Genomic DNA, 12,699 nt, shown 5'->3' on the forward strand with positions numbered 1-12,699 from the left:
ACAACTCCCATTTAAACGAGTCATATTTAATAACATTTAATAGTACAACCAAAATTTATAATATCTCATATACCAATTTGGAAAACAAAATTCTAATCATCATTTATTTAATTTTTCTACTTATTATAAAATACAAAAATGCTATTTTATTTGTAACCAAAAACCAACGGCCAGAACCCGAAAAATCCATAAACAAAAAATTTTGTTTAACAGAATAATCCATTTTAGAAGGGGGAGAGTTATTCAACACGTGAAACCAGGCCGCTTATGGGTTTTATAAACAATAATTTCAATCTCTGCATTCGCCTTTGTCTTAGTTTTTTGCTTTGACGTCCGAGGTATGATCTTGGTTCCCCAGTTAATGTGTAAGTAAAACCAATGAAATGTTTTGTGTTAATAATATTTTCAATAAAGATTTAACATCATAAAATATCTTAAAATAGAAATTATATTTTTTTCTTAAAAATTTTCGGAAGAAAATTAATTTGCATGTTGGTACAACGTCTAAGAGTGGAGTCCTGTGCAATTTAATAGCATTAAAAAAAATTGTGTCGACCCGATTTTTAGGTGGTTTTTTAATATAATTATAGAAGTCGAATACGCATCTAGATTGATCGACATTGGTATTGTAAACAACTTTGCATTTATAATTTTCCGATTCCGCAGAAGAAGCCCAGAAAATGAAAAAATAACAAGAAAGAACGCTATAGTCGAGTGCCCGTTACTCAGCTTAAGGGAGCAAAAGGGAAATGGAGATATCAAAGCAGCAAAGCGATATTTAAGGGCGCCACCTACCGGCTATTTTGGTAGATGTTATGTGGGCGGCAGACAGATTTAAGCGTTTAAACCGTTTGTGGCAACCCGCTAAAAGAAACTTGCACTGCGCAAGAAGCACAGAAATCTGCAAGACATGTTTGGTCCTAGCTTTTATAGTTTCCAAGATCTGAGCGTTCATACGGACAGACAGACAGACGGACATGGCTAGATCGACTCGACTAGTGATCCTGAGCAAGAATATATACACTTTATGGGGTAGGAAACGCTTCCTTCTACCTGTTATATACTTTCCGACGAATCTAGTATACTCTTTTACTTTATTAGTAACGGGTATAAAAATGGGCCCCGTGTTCTAGGTATAACTGTTCCCCAATCGCCGCTCAATTACCGACGCTCATTACAACATTTTTTTCTTCTTCTTTTTTTTAACTTGGAATTTTTTCGATTTTATATAAGTGTAGTTATGTACGAATGTACGCCAAATGCAATTAAAAAAAGGAGCTCGAAAAATCGTGAGACTAGACCATCTTAAGAAGGAATATCTTACATGCTATTTAATACATCTAATCATTGTAATTAGATATGGAGTTCCTCAACATCCCGGCCCAGCCCGGCCCACACAGTTTCTTAATTAGACAGAATGATAATTTTGGAAATGGGTCTGACCAATTCTCCTGATGAAGTTAGCAGCTTTAGGGCGCGTACCAGGCCGTCCTTGCCTGGATATACTTCAATTACGCGCGCTAAAGTCCAAGCGGCGGGGGTGTTTTTGTGCTTGGTATAAAACTCAATTTGATACCTTCGCTGGCCAACGATCCGTTGAAAGTTGCGGTGCTTAGGGGCAACCCAGATCTGGCGAAAAATTTTTACTATGTCCGCTGAAAACACAAAGTTGTGCATTCGAAAGCGAAGGTTACGTTGAATGCTGGGCCCTATGTGTAAGGCGTTATTTAAAGCGTGGCCGTTTACGTCCCGTCAAATACCGCGCACAGCGTCTTTCCTAGAACTAGGTCCATATCACGCTGAAGGCGACGTTCCACAGCATAGATGCATGAGACAGCACCCTGCACGTTTGTTTCTAAACTATTGGCATTCGTGTTGGAAAGGCAATTCAACGATGTACTTGCCGTTTGGGTCTTTGGAACGCGTGGTCAGAAAGTGTTGCCCCACTATTTCGTGTGAAGGGTCTCGTTGTGTTTGCTCCCAAAAGCGTTGAAGAGAGGCGTTCATGTCAACAGTAGTCATGAGCGTTTTGGGGGTTAATGAATGCGGCATTGCAACGAAAGTGATTATCAACATAAAGATCAAGCTGATGGCAATAATATGGGCAATATGCTTCTTTTGAGTCCGGTGATTGTGTTAATGAGCTGCTGTTTTGCGTCCAGGCGACCAAAGTTGAGCTACATCCAGAAGTTTGAAGACTGGCCTGTGCAGTATCTGCAGGAGTAATTGCCATGAATCCATGTTTTTAGGATGTAAAGAGAATGATGACGGCCATTGCAGTGCTTGCACGAATGTTTCGACGGGAAGATCGGTGGCCAGGGCGTAGGCAATCGAAGCAAAGCGACTTTCCTTTCACAAAGGCGCGCCGATGTTCGGAGTTCAGATTTTGAAATTGAGAGCATCTATACAGCTGATGGTCAGCACACAATTGCCACGGTTTACTGCAATAAGTGCTCGTTTCGCTTTGGCAGGCTTGTCCGTGTGGCTGCCGGGATCGAGTTTGATTACCGATGAAGCTTTGCTTAATTCAAAATCCTCACAACGATCATCCAGGAATTTGAACAAGTCTGTAACGGTTAGTGTCGCAGCACCTCTGGTGTCCTCTATCCACTTCCTTCTAGAGTAGGGATCAATTTTAGCCATTACAAGATAAATCAGCCAGCAGTCACGGCTGGTCTCCCCAACTGCATCTAGTCCACGAATGATTTCATTGGCGCCATCAATAAGTTTGCGTAGATTATATACCTCGATACTGCCAGTAAGGAGTTCACGATATGTCTCGTGCGGTCATAGCGTTAATTGAGGCGTTCCCATACTGAATCATACGCTGATTCCGTAATGGACATGTGACTGAGAAGATGGGCCGCTTCAAAAACTATGAAAGACTTCTCCTCATACGCTTCTCCTCATACGCTTGGAAATCTTCAGTAGGATCCTCGAAATCCTCAACGTTATCGTACAAGTGCATTTCGTTAGTGATCTCCTCAAGGCTCCCGAATGCTTGATTTAGCCGTGCCACCATGGCATCGACTCCGGCGTAAGTGCTCTGAGGAGGTGAATTCTCGATGTAATTGGCCAAGCGAGTTACGGTCGCATTAAGCCGACCACGTGCTTGGGTAAGACGTTTAAGAGTTTGCAGATCCGTGGTGTGCAGATTCACTTATACAGATGCGAAAGTATTCCGGCTCTCGAAGGACCAGAGAATGATGGTGAATAGATCACGCTAAATCGTTTGTAAGACCACTTTCGAATTGGGTTGGTAGAATAATACTCAATTATTTCACAATAAGAGTTGACAACTCGTGTTCAGGAGGAAGAAAGAGAGAGCTCGAAAAATCGTGAGACCAGACCATCTCAAAATGGAATAACTTACATGCTATTTAGTATACCAAATAATTGTAATTAGTTTGGGGTTCCTCAACACGATGTTTTTCAAAAAACATCGATTATTTTGTATTTTTAAATATAAATAAAATTTTTATTAAAAGTAAAAAAAAAAACAATTTTTAATTCAAGTAACATGCTAGGATATAAAAATTAAAAACTAAAAACAAAAATTCAGTCCATTAAGATCGTCTTAGATTCTGAATAGTTCACTTATTGAAGCTATTATAGTTCTTATTAACAAACATAAGCTGGTCAACGTTAACGGACTTCAACCGGGTACGGTCATCTGAAATAATTTTCGCCTCGCATGACGTGGCTGGAATACACAACGTTTTTTTTGTAATCCTTGGAACGATGCATGTTTCGGTCGTTAAAAGCTATTTTGTATGACAAGACCTGTATTTGCTTTTCGCAAGCCATCGGAAAAACGAGGGACACAGTAGGATACTTTCGGCTCGATATTAACTTTTTCGCTTCCTCGATCGAACGAAGCAATGAACAACGTTTTTTCAGTGCATAGATTTCATCGGCAGAGAAAAGAGCCGGAGCTTTGCAGTTCCTAGCAATACAATAAGAGTGCCTCATTAGTCCGCATAATCCGTTTGATCATTGGTCATTCACCTTATTGGTACCTCCTAAGTTAGTCTGTCACCATTTGAACACCCCTAAATTTTGCCATAGCAGTTGAACTACGCGTTCATTAAACTCCGACAATAATAATCCATTGAAATCCATTTTTAGAATTTCTTGAACCAGCAAAATAATGCAAAACATGTAAAATGTTTGATTTGCAGATAGTCGCAAGCCGTCTTCATAGTAGCGTCGTTACCAGCAACTAGAGTTACAACTTTATTATTATTTAAAAAATGCATTCAGTTAAAAAAATGAATTCACTTCGGTCGCGTGTAGACGTGTTTTCTTAACGCTTCGGAAAAACAATTATTAACTCAGTCGAAAACGTTTGAAAAATTTATAAACGTGAGGTTTTGCGTTTCGCGGTGCTAATCGCAAATCGTAAACTAAAGTTACGATAGAGCTACAACACAACCAAGTGCAAAAATCGGGTCAAACGGCAAAAACAAAGCTACGGTAGAAGAATTGACCATTCCGCAAGCGGGTTCGGGCATGCAGACAGGCATGGATCGCTGCATTAATATTAGCGCAAGCTAACACCCCCAAAAAAATTTGACAGCAATAAGCCCAAAGTAAACCGTACAGGAAAGGACCTGAAAATCTCGGCCCATTAAATGAAAGTAGATTTTCCATTCTGGCGGAGCCCGAAACAGAGTCTGAATTAGCCCCAAGGGAACTTATTCGGGAGAAGATCTCGAATGCCCTATTCAACAATATAGTTTAGCTAGTCGGAAAAAAAACCTGCCTGCTAACAGGGAAGACTCTCTCACTAAAGTGTACATTTCAAAGGAAACCAAAAAGCAAACTACAGAGGCTGTCCAGTCTACAAGGAAACGAAAAGTCGGATGCAATGAGCGACAACGGCACGCTCATACGGCACGAACATACACATGGGATCCCAAACGACACAGGAAGTCTTCTTCGCAAAAGCAGCCAGGTCATTATTTGGCCCTTCAATCACCACCAACTGCATTTCCTAGAGCCGAAAATTGATAGCATCCAGAAGGCGATAGCACAACCACAAAGTAACATGGAAACTATGATAATCACTTTGAAACAAAATATAATGGAATATATGTCCTTCATGAAAACGACCATGCAAACCCTTTGCAAAACCAAAATATATTGTTACAAATGCTTGCAGCTCAGCAGTCCAAATAAACTATGCCTTGTTTTCGAATAACTCTGTGGAACGCCAACGGTGTTTCACGGCATAAACCTGAAATAACTCAATTTCTGAACGAAAACCACATCCCCGTTATGTTCCTGGCAGAAAGATGCGTTTCACCAGCAAATATAACTTTCAAATACGGCGATACACGTTCTTTACACGATACACGATCATCCAGATGGTAAAGCACATGGCGGAACCGGCATCTTAATAAGAGACCGCATCAAACATCACTTTCACGAAAGGTTTGCAAAGAATTATTTGCAAGCTACATTGATAAAAATACAGAGCAACAGCAACCTTGCCATTGCCGTTGTTTACTGCCCACTCCGTTTTACAGTCTCCGAATATCAATTCATGGAATTCTACAAATCACTTGGAGAGCGATTCATAGCAGCAGGAGATTACAACGCCAACAACACACACTGGGGAATCCGCCTTGTTACCCCCAAAAGAAGGCAACTTATAATGCACTCATCAAATTATGCAACAAACTGGACTACGGTTTTCCAGGCAGTCCTACATAATGGCCTACAGATCCTAGAAAAAAATAAAATTAATCGAGTGCCCTTGCAGGCTGACGTCGCATCGAACCAAAAAAGTACGTAAGTTCCCACATTGAACTAACTCGACAGCTCAAAAGTAAGGAGGACATCGACTGATATGCCGATGCATTGGAGTCTGTTCTCGCCGCAGCAGTTAAAGTCTCTACACCGCAAGGGAGGGATGGGCACACACACCAAAGCAAACCTAACCTTGAAATCGAACAGCTTGTTTTGGTGAAAAGACGTTTTAGGCGTGCTTGGCAAACCAGCAGATCGCCATCCTCAAAACAAAGTCTTAAGGACGCTGGTCGCAGACTTACCAGGGCCCTAGGGCACGAAGTAAAAGCACAACGCCAGTACATTGAAAAACTTTCACCCACCAGCACGAATCATCCCTTATGGAGGGCCCACCCAATTCAAAATTCACCGGCCGAAACAGTAATTCCCATAAGAGACTCTTCAGGGAGCTGGGCCAGAAGCGACAAAGACAGAGCTTGTACATTTGCTTTACACCTTCGAAGTGTCTTTCAGCCAAACCCTACAACAAATTCATTCGCACTGCCGTCGCCGTCAATTCAAATTGAAACTGAGACGGAGTCAATTCTGTTTCAACCAACCGAAGGTGAAAAAGTCATCAGCGAGCAATTGAATCCAAAAAAGGCTTCAGACGGTGATCTAATAACTCCCAAAATGCTAATTGAACTCCCAAACAATAAGCCCAAAGTAAACCGTACCAACAAAGTCCCTGCCTGAGCATAATCCCATATCTGAAAGAGCACAACGTTATTCCGGCACATAAATTTGGCTTTCGAGAAAGCCATAGAACAATAGAATGATTAATAAGTGTCAAAAGACTCGCCGTCGACAAGGCCACTGCAACTAGTTCGAACTTTATGTTTACAAAGTAGCAAGTTACTGTAATATAGGCTTCATTTGCGGGAAGTCCTTTCATCCGTGGTAATTGTAACATACTGGACATCTTCGAGCTCACATTTAAGATCCTTTTTCAATTTATTGTATAGCTTAGAGTGCATTACATCTCTAAAATAGGTTGTGCTCGGCATTTTATATTTAGGGTCCATGCGCTTCATCAAATCACGGAATCCATCGTCATCAACCATGCTAAACTGTGGAAAGTCCCGTGCTATCACTAGAATTATATACTTATCCAATGTTTTCTCTGTTGGGACTCTGGCGGATATTCTGCGTTGCATGGAACTATCCAACGTAGGTGACTCATTGCAGCTATTTTAGCAACATCCGTTTTTATGTGGTTCATTAGGTAAGTTGTGATTCCTGCCGTTTTTAACGTTTTCCCACAATGAATGCAGGTGGCCTTTGCCTTATCCTTGACTTTCTTAAAGTGCTGCCACACACATGATGTTTATATAAACAAGAAAGGAAGTTAACTTCGGCAAGCCGAAGTTTGTAAGCCGTTGCAGTTATAAGAAATAATCAACTTTAGTAAAACCATGTCAAATTTTATTCTTTGCTTCAGACCATTTTTTTTTACATCTATATGTTAGAGTAGTCCGATATTTATTAAATTGAACTCGAAATTCTTAAAAATATAAAAAATTATATTCTCAACTATAAGATAATATTTCCTATGAGAGCTATATGATATAGTTGTCCGATCTACTTGCAATACAAAGAAGACTTTTGGTAAATTTTCAGCACCATAGCTTTAGACTAGTTTGCGTAGAAACGGACGGACAGACGGACATGGCTAGATCGACTCGTCTAGTGACGCTGATCAAGAATATATATACTTTATGGGGTCGGAAACGTCTCCTTCACTGCGTTGCAAACCTCTGACTGAAATTATTAAACCCTCTGCAAGGGTATAAAAATGTACAGATGAAAATAGGCGGCTACAAGTGAGACATGAACAATCCACTATTTTTATTGAAATTGTCCATGTACTGCGCAGTTTTTAAAGCTTAAGCACCGTCGCGCCTACACCACCAATATCATTGCCTATAATTGAAGGTAAATAAGTAAACATTACTCTTAACAATATAGGTAAAATGTCACAAAATATAACCCTTTAAAGTGCATTTCATCTTCTTTATTGATCAGTTTTGCTGACAAAAATTGAACTTCTTAAGCCTAAGAAGTGTTCCGCTCTCCAATCCTCCGTGGAGATTCCGCGGAGGAGAGATGGTAACAGAGCGTGAGAGCGGAGGAGGGATGCTCTAAGAGAGCGGTGCAATAGGAAAGCGGTCCCGCCCTCCAGATTCGCCGGACAGTGGACCTGAACATAATTGATGTAGACTAATTTATGTTTTTCTTTACTTTTGCGATGCCAGTAACACATGTAGGAGCAGAAAATTAAAATCGATGCCAGTGCTAGGGAAGAACATAGTACACGGATAACTTATTCAATTTAATAATAATGTGCGTAAAATAAGCGGCGGTGACTAGCGGCGATTGAGGAACGGTGGAAACTGGAACATTGGGCCACTTTTTATTTTTCGTTTTTCTCGGCTTCTTACTGAAACTTTCAAAATAGGAAACTACGGACCCGACTTTAATGAATAATACATCAAATACAACGCTTTTATTTTGCGGGAAAGTTAAGTATATAATTGTTTAGATTAGGCGGCCAAAAGTTGTCGATTGGCTTATCAGTGTTGAAGGTTGTAACGTTTCCGACCCCATAAAGTATATATATTCTTGATCAGCGTCACATGACGAGTCGATCCAGCCATGTCCGTCCGTCCGTCCGTTTCTACGCAAACTAGTCTCTCAGTTTTAAATCTATCGGGATGAAACTTTCGCAAAAGTCTTCTTTCTTTTGCAGGTAATATATAAGTCGGAACCAGCCGGATCGGACAAATATATCTTATAGCTCCCATTGGAACTATAAGGGAAAAAATTTTAAAAAAATTATATCTATCGTGTTTTTTAACATATACCTCTCTAAGCTATATCATATAGCTCCCATAGGAACCATCGGAAAATTAAAAATAACATTTTTATTTGGTTTTGAATTTCGAATTAAATGTTATCAAAATCGGAAGACTATATCATATAGCTGTCATAGAACCGATCGGAAAATTAGTCGGAAAACATGAAATGAAACTTATATCTTTTGTGTTTTTTATCATATAACCTTATAAGCTTGAAAATAACATTTTTTTAATAGTTCTGAATTTCGAATTAAATTTTATTAAAATTGGACGACTATATCATATAGCTGTCATAGAAACGATCGGATAATTTGTGAGAAAGTATGTGAAACAAATTAAAGCTTTGGGGCTTTTTGACATATTATCTTATTATATTGGGAATATACCCTTTTAAATTTTTAAAAATTTTGAATTCAATTTAATAAAATTATTGATTATTTTTTATAAATGCAAGGGTATACAAACTTCGGCTTGCCGAAGCTAACTTCCTTTCTTGTTGTTGTAAATGTCTTGGCTGAATTTACTTTCTCGCTGGCCTGAAAGCCATAATTGGAAAGACTGAATTTCCCGTAAACTGACTGCGCTTCTTTCGCCGAACTTCATTAGTTAATTAGTAAAATGAATTTCCTTCCCAACGAGGTACCGTGCATGTTAGTACAACGTCTGTGAAAGTCAAATTAATAAAAAATATAGATAGTGCCGAAACATAATATTTTTCACACATGTTTTATTCCTGAATACATTTTTTACATAGTGGTTCAAGTATTGTAACTTTCGGTATAAAATTGAATATGGCGGCACTTCTTTTAACTAATTTTCTTCTCCCGATTTCTCAAAAATATATGTATTTGTTCAACAGACTTGCTTTAGGCGATCCGCAATCTGCCAATTTACCGTGCATGTTGGTACAACGTCTGAGAGTGGAGCCCTGTGAAATTTAACATTTGCCCCTTTTTTAATGGGGAAAATCCGAGGAGCATTCACTATTAAGCGATTTTCTCAAAAACTGACGGCTTTAGCTTAATGATAATTTCTGATCAGAAGCTTGAATTAACGCCCAATAACCAGGTTTCCATTTCGGTACATGCAGTTACAACCTCGTTGAGGGGTGCAAAAAAAACAAAATTGTGGGACCCCATTTTTTAAACAGATTTTGAATATATTTTTTGAAGTGGGATATGCTTGCAAACAAAACTACAAGCTATGTAGACCGAAAGGTATTCTCATTGCAAACAATTTTGCATTTGAAATTTTCCGATTCAGCCCCATGAAGACAAGAAAATCCAAAAACAAAAATTTGACCCTTGCACATTTAAAATTGAGTAATGTAAACTATTGGTTCTTTTTGTCGTATGTATATTGTTTCAATATTGATAAATGTTCAATTTACACTGAATAACAATGGTTTTATCACGAGTGGTAGAGCTGGGAAAAATCCATGTGAACTTCGATTACATTAATTACGTCGATGCACCGATTCCGTTTTGAAAAAAAATGACCAATAAGACCAATTTTTCTAGAAAAAACGTTGAAAACCTGATTTTTTTTTTGGAAACAAAATTTTTTATTGCTCAGTTATATTATTCATAGAAATTTTTTTATTCTATTGAGAATGATTAAAATAAATAAAAAAAATATGTAATCTTTTTAGATTTTGTGACGTATGGGGAGGGCCCATACAAAGATTCCGACACGTGGCAAAGTGCACCAGACGTCCAGAGACTCCTAAGATAGGGGTAATATAGGAACATTATCCCTAAATGGGGCTAGCGATAGCTCTAGTCCGGTAAAAAAAGACCTCACCTAATTGAGAAGAGAGAAAGAAGTTTTACTGATCTCCCTGGCACTGGTCTAGAAGTACAACTGCAAGTGCATGCATTTCCAATGCCTCGCGAAGAAATTTGAGCTGCACTGACCAGCCCAAGCTCGAGCATTGAAACTGATGTGTCCCGCTGAAGAACTACCGTACGATGCATACATATCTATACAGCGAGATGCGAGAAGTGGAGTAGGTCAAGAACAATGAAGATCCACGGACAACCTTGCCAATAGGGCATCGTATTGCGCGGCCCGCGACGATCTATTGGCACACGAATGTGTGAAGGGAGGAAATACAGCCGAAACACAGCCCGATCGTATTGCGATTGAGCGACAGCTAAGCTTGTAGGGCAGTGTGGACTGACGACTGACGAACTTTACACACTAATATTATTTTCCAGGCACTTTAAATATTTATTCTTGTAACGTTGGATAGGAGAGAGGCTTACCAAGATCCCACGACCTGAATAAGACGTTGTCTGAACATCGGACGCCTATCCCTCGGCCCGAGTCCTTTTCAGGACTCAGGTACTAATATGCCCACGTAACAGAATTTGTGCCCAACACAGAATTTTCATATTCCTTAAGGAATTTTATCAGGGTCAATCATCTGACCTATTTGTTTTTAATTTCAAACCTTTAACGCCCCCAACTTCTGTGACTGTCAGTATTAAGAGGCCTTCCACCAGCACTTTGTCGCAGAGTAGAGGTCTGACTTTGAAAAGTTTTTAGCTGTAAAAAAAATGCCCTGTTTGTGTATGGCCAAATTTATCAGAATTTCCTTAAGTCAAGAGTTATGAGCTATCTTTTAATAACTCGACACTTACAAGTATGTGCTGACAGACCATTTGTTGAAATTAACGTAAATATAACTTAGATGTGCTTTCTGGCCGACGCACCATGACGTTTTAGGCATTGGCCAGTCGTTTGATAGGTTCGAGTCCAGAATAGCAGGACATTACGGTACGCATTTAGCACTTGCGGGCGGATGTACTGTTCGTTTGTCAATCCAGGACAGTCGTCGTTTGCTTGGTTCGAGTCTTTCCAGTTTCTCTTAACATAAATGAGCGGGGGACGATCTTTAGTTTCTCTGGCCGACGCCCTACAACGTATTAGGCTAGTTTGTCAGGTCTTTTGCTTGGTTCGAGTCCAGAGAAATAGGAAGGCGGTTGTGGAGCCTTAGAATGATCGGTCAAACAATTGGATTTCCAACGACTAGCGGGAGGGGGTTTTTGGACAGATTCCTTGTCTATATGCAGCCTTTTTTCGTTTGGAACATTTGCGCTTAGCTTAGCGGAACCCAGTTGTGCAGAAGCGGCTAACACCCCCAGGTTAGGGATACTTGTTTTGTTTTGCTTTTGGGGCTTAAATATCGGATGGTTCTTGACTGAAGAGAGACTTGCGGAGCAGAGAGCAGCACCCCCAGTATATACACATTATTATTGTCGACTTATTCATCGTTTAAGTCGCTGACCGCTTGTTTGGAAAAGAGGCACGTGATCCGGTTATACCAACCGCAGAGTGAAATATGCGTGCTTGCATTAGCCAGCACAAGTGAAAATCTATAAAAAAAAAGAAAGTGATGAGCAGCGTTCAATTGAGGAGAAGACGTCGTTTGCGGTATTCAAGGATTCGCGAGTTCGCAACTGTTACTCTAAGGGGCATTGGGCCAAGGATTGCTGAAAGCCAAAGCGTGTACCAGTATCATACTACGCGTGCGGAGAAATGTAGAAAAGTGAAGACAGCAACAAATATGTAAGATTATTTTGAATATATTTTCAAACTCAGAATGTAAAATACATTATTACAGAAAGCGTAGACAGGAAGTCGTTCGTTCATTAAATCTAAAGAAGTTCCCAATGAAGTAAAGTTAGAACCAATGAACAAGGCGTATTGTGGTTTAAGCAAGAGTTTATTAAATTGTTTTGGAAAAACTTTAGTGTATCTTAAAAATAACTCAATATATGTTTATTTTTATTTAAGTGTGGTGGATAATAAGTCTATGGGCTTTGATGTTGTGTTAGGACGACACATAATGGATTCATGTAATTAAAATATTGATTAAAAAGCTTTAAAAATGGGAACAGTGGAAAGAGTAGAAAAAATAAATAAAGGTGCTAGGAAGAAGAAATAGTTAGAAATGAAGAAAATAAGAAAACAGTTAGAAAGGAAAATGCAATAAAACAGTTAGCAAAAAAAAAGCAATGAAAAAAATCGAAAGAAAAATAGC

Source organism: Drosophila biarmipes, unplaced genomic scaffold (genome assembly GCF_025231255.1).
Source record: "Drosophila biarmipes strain raj3 unplaced genomic scaffold, RU_DBia_V1.1 ptg000017l, whole genome shotgun sequence".
NCBI lineage: Eukaryota > Metazoa > Arthropoda > Insecta > Diptera > Drosophilidae > Drosophila > Drosophila biarmipes.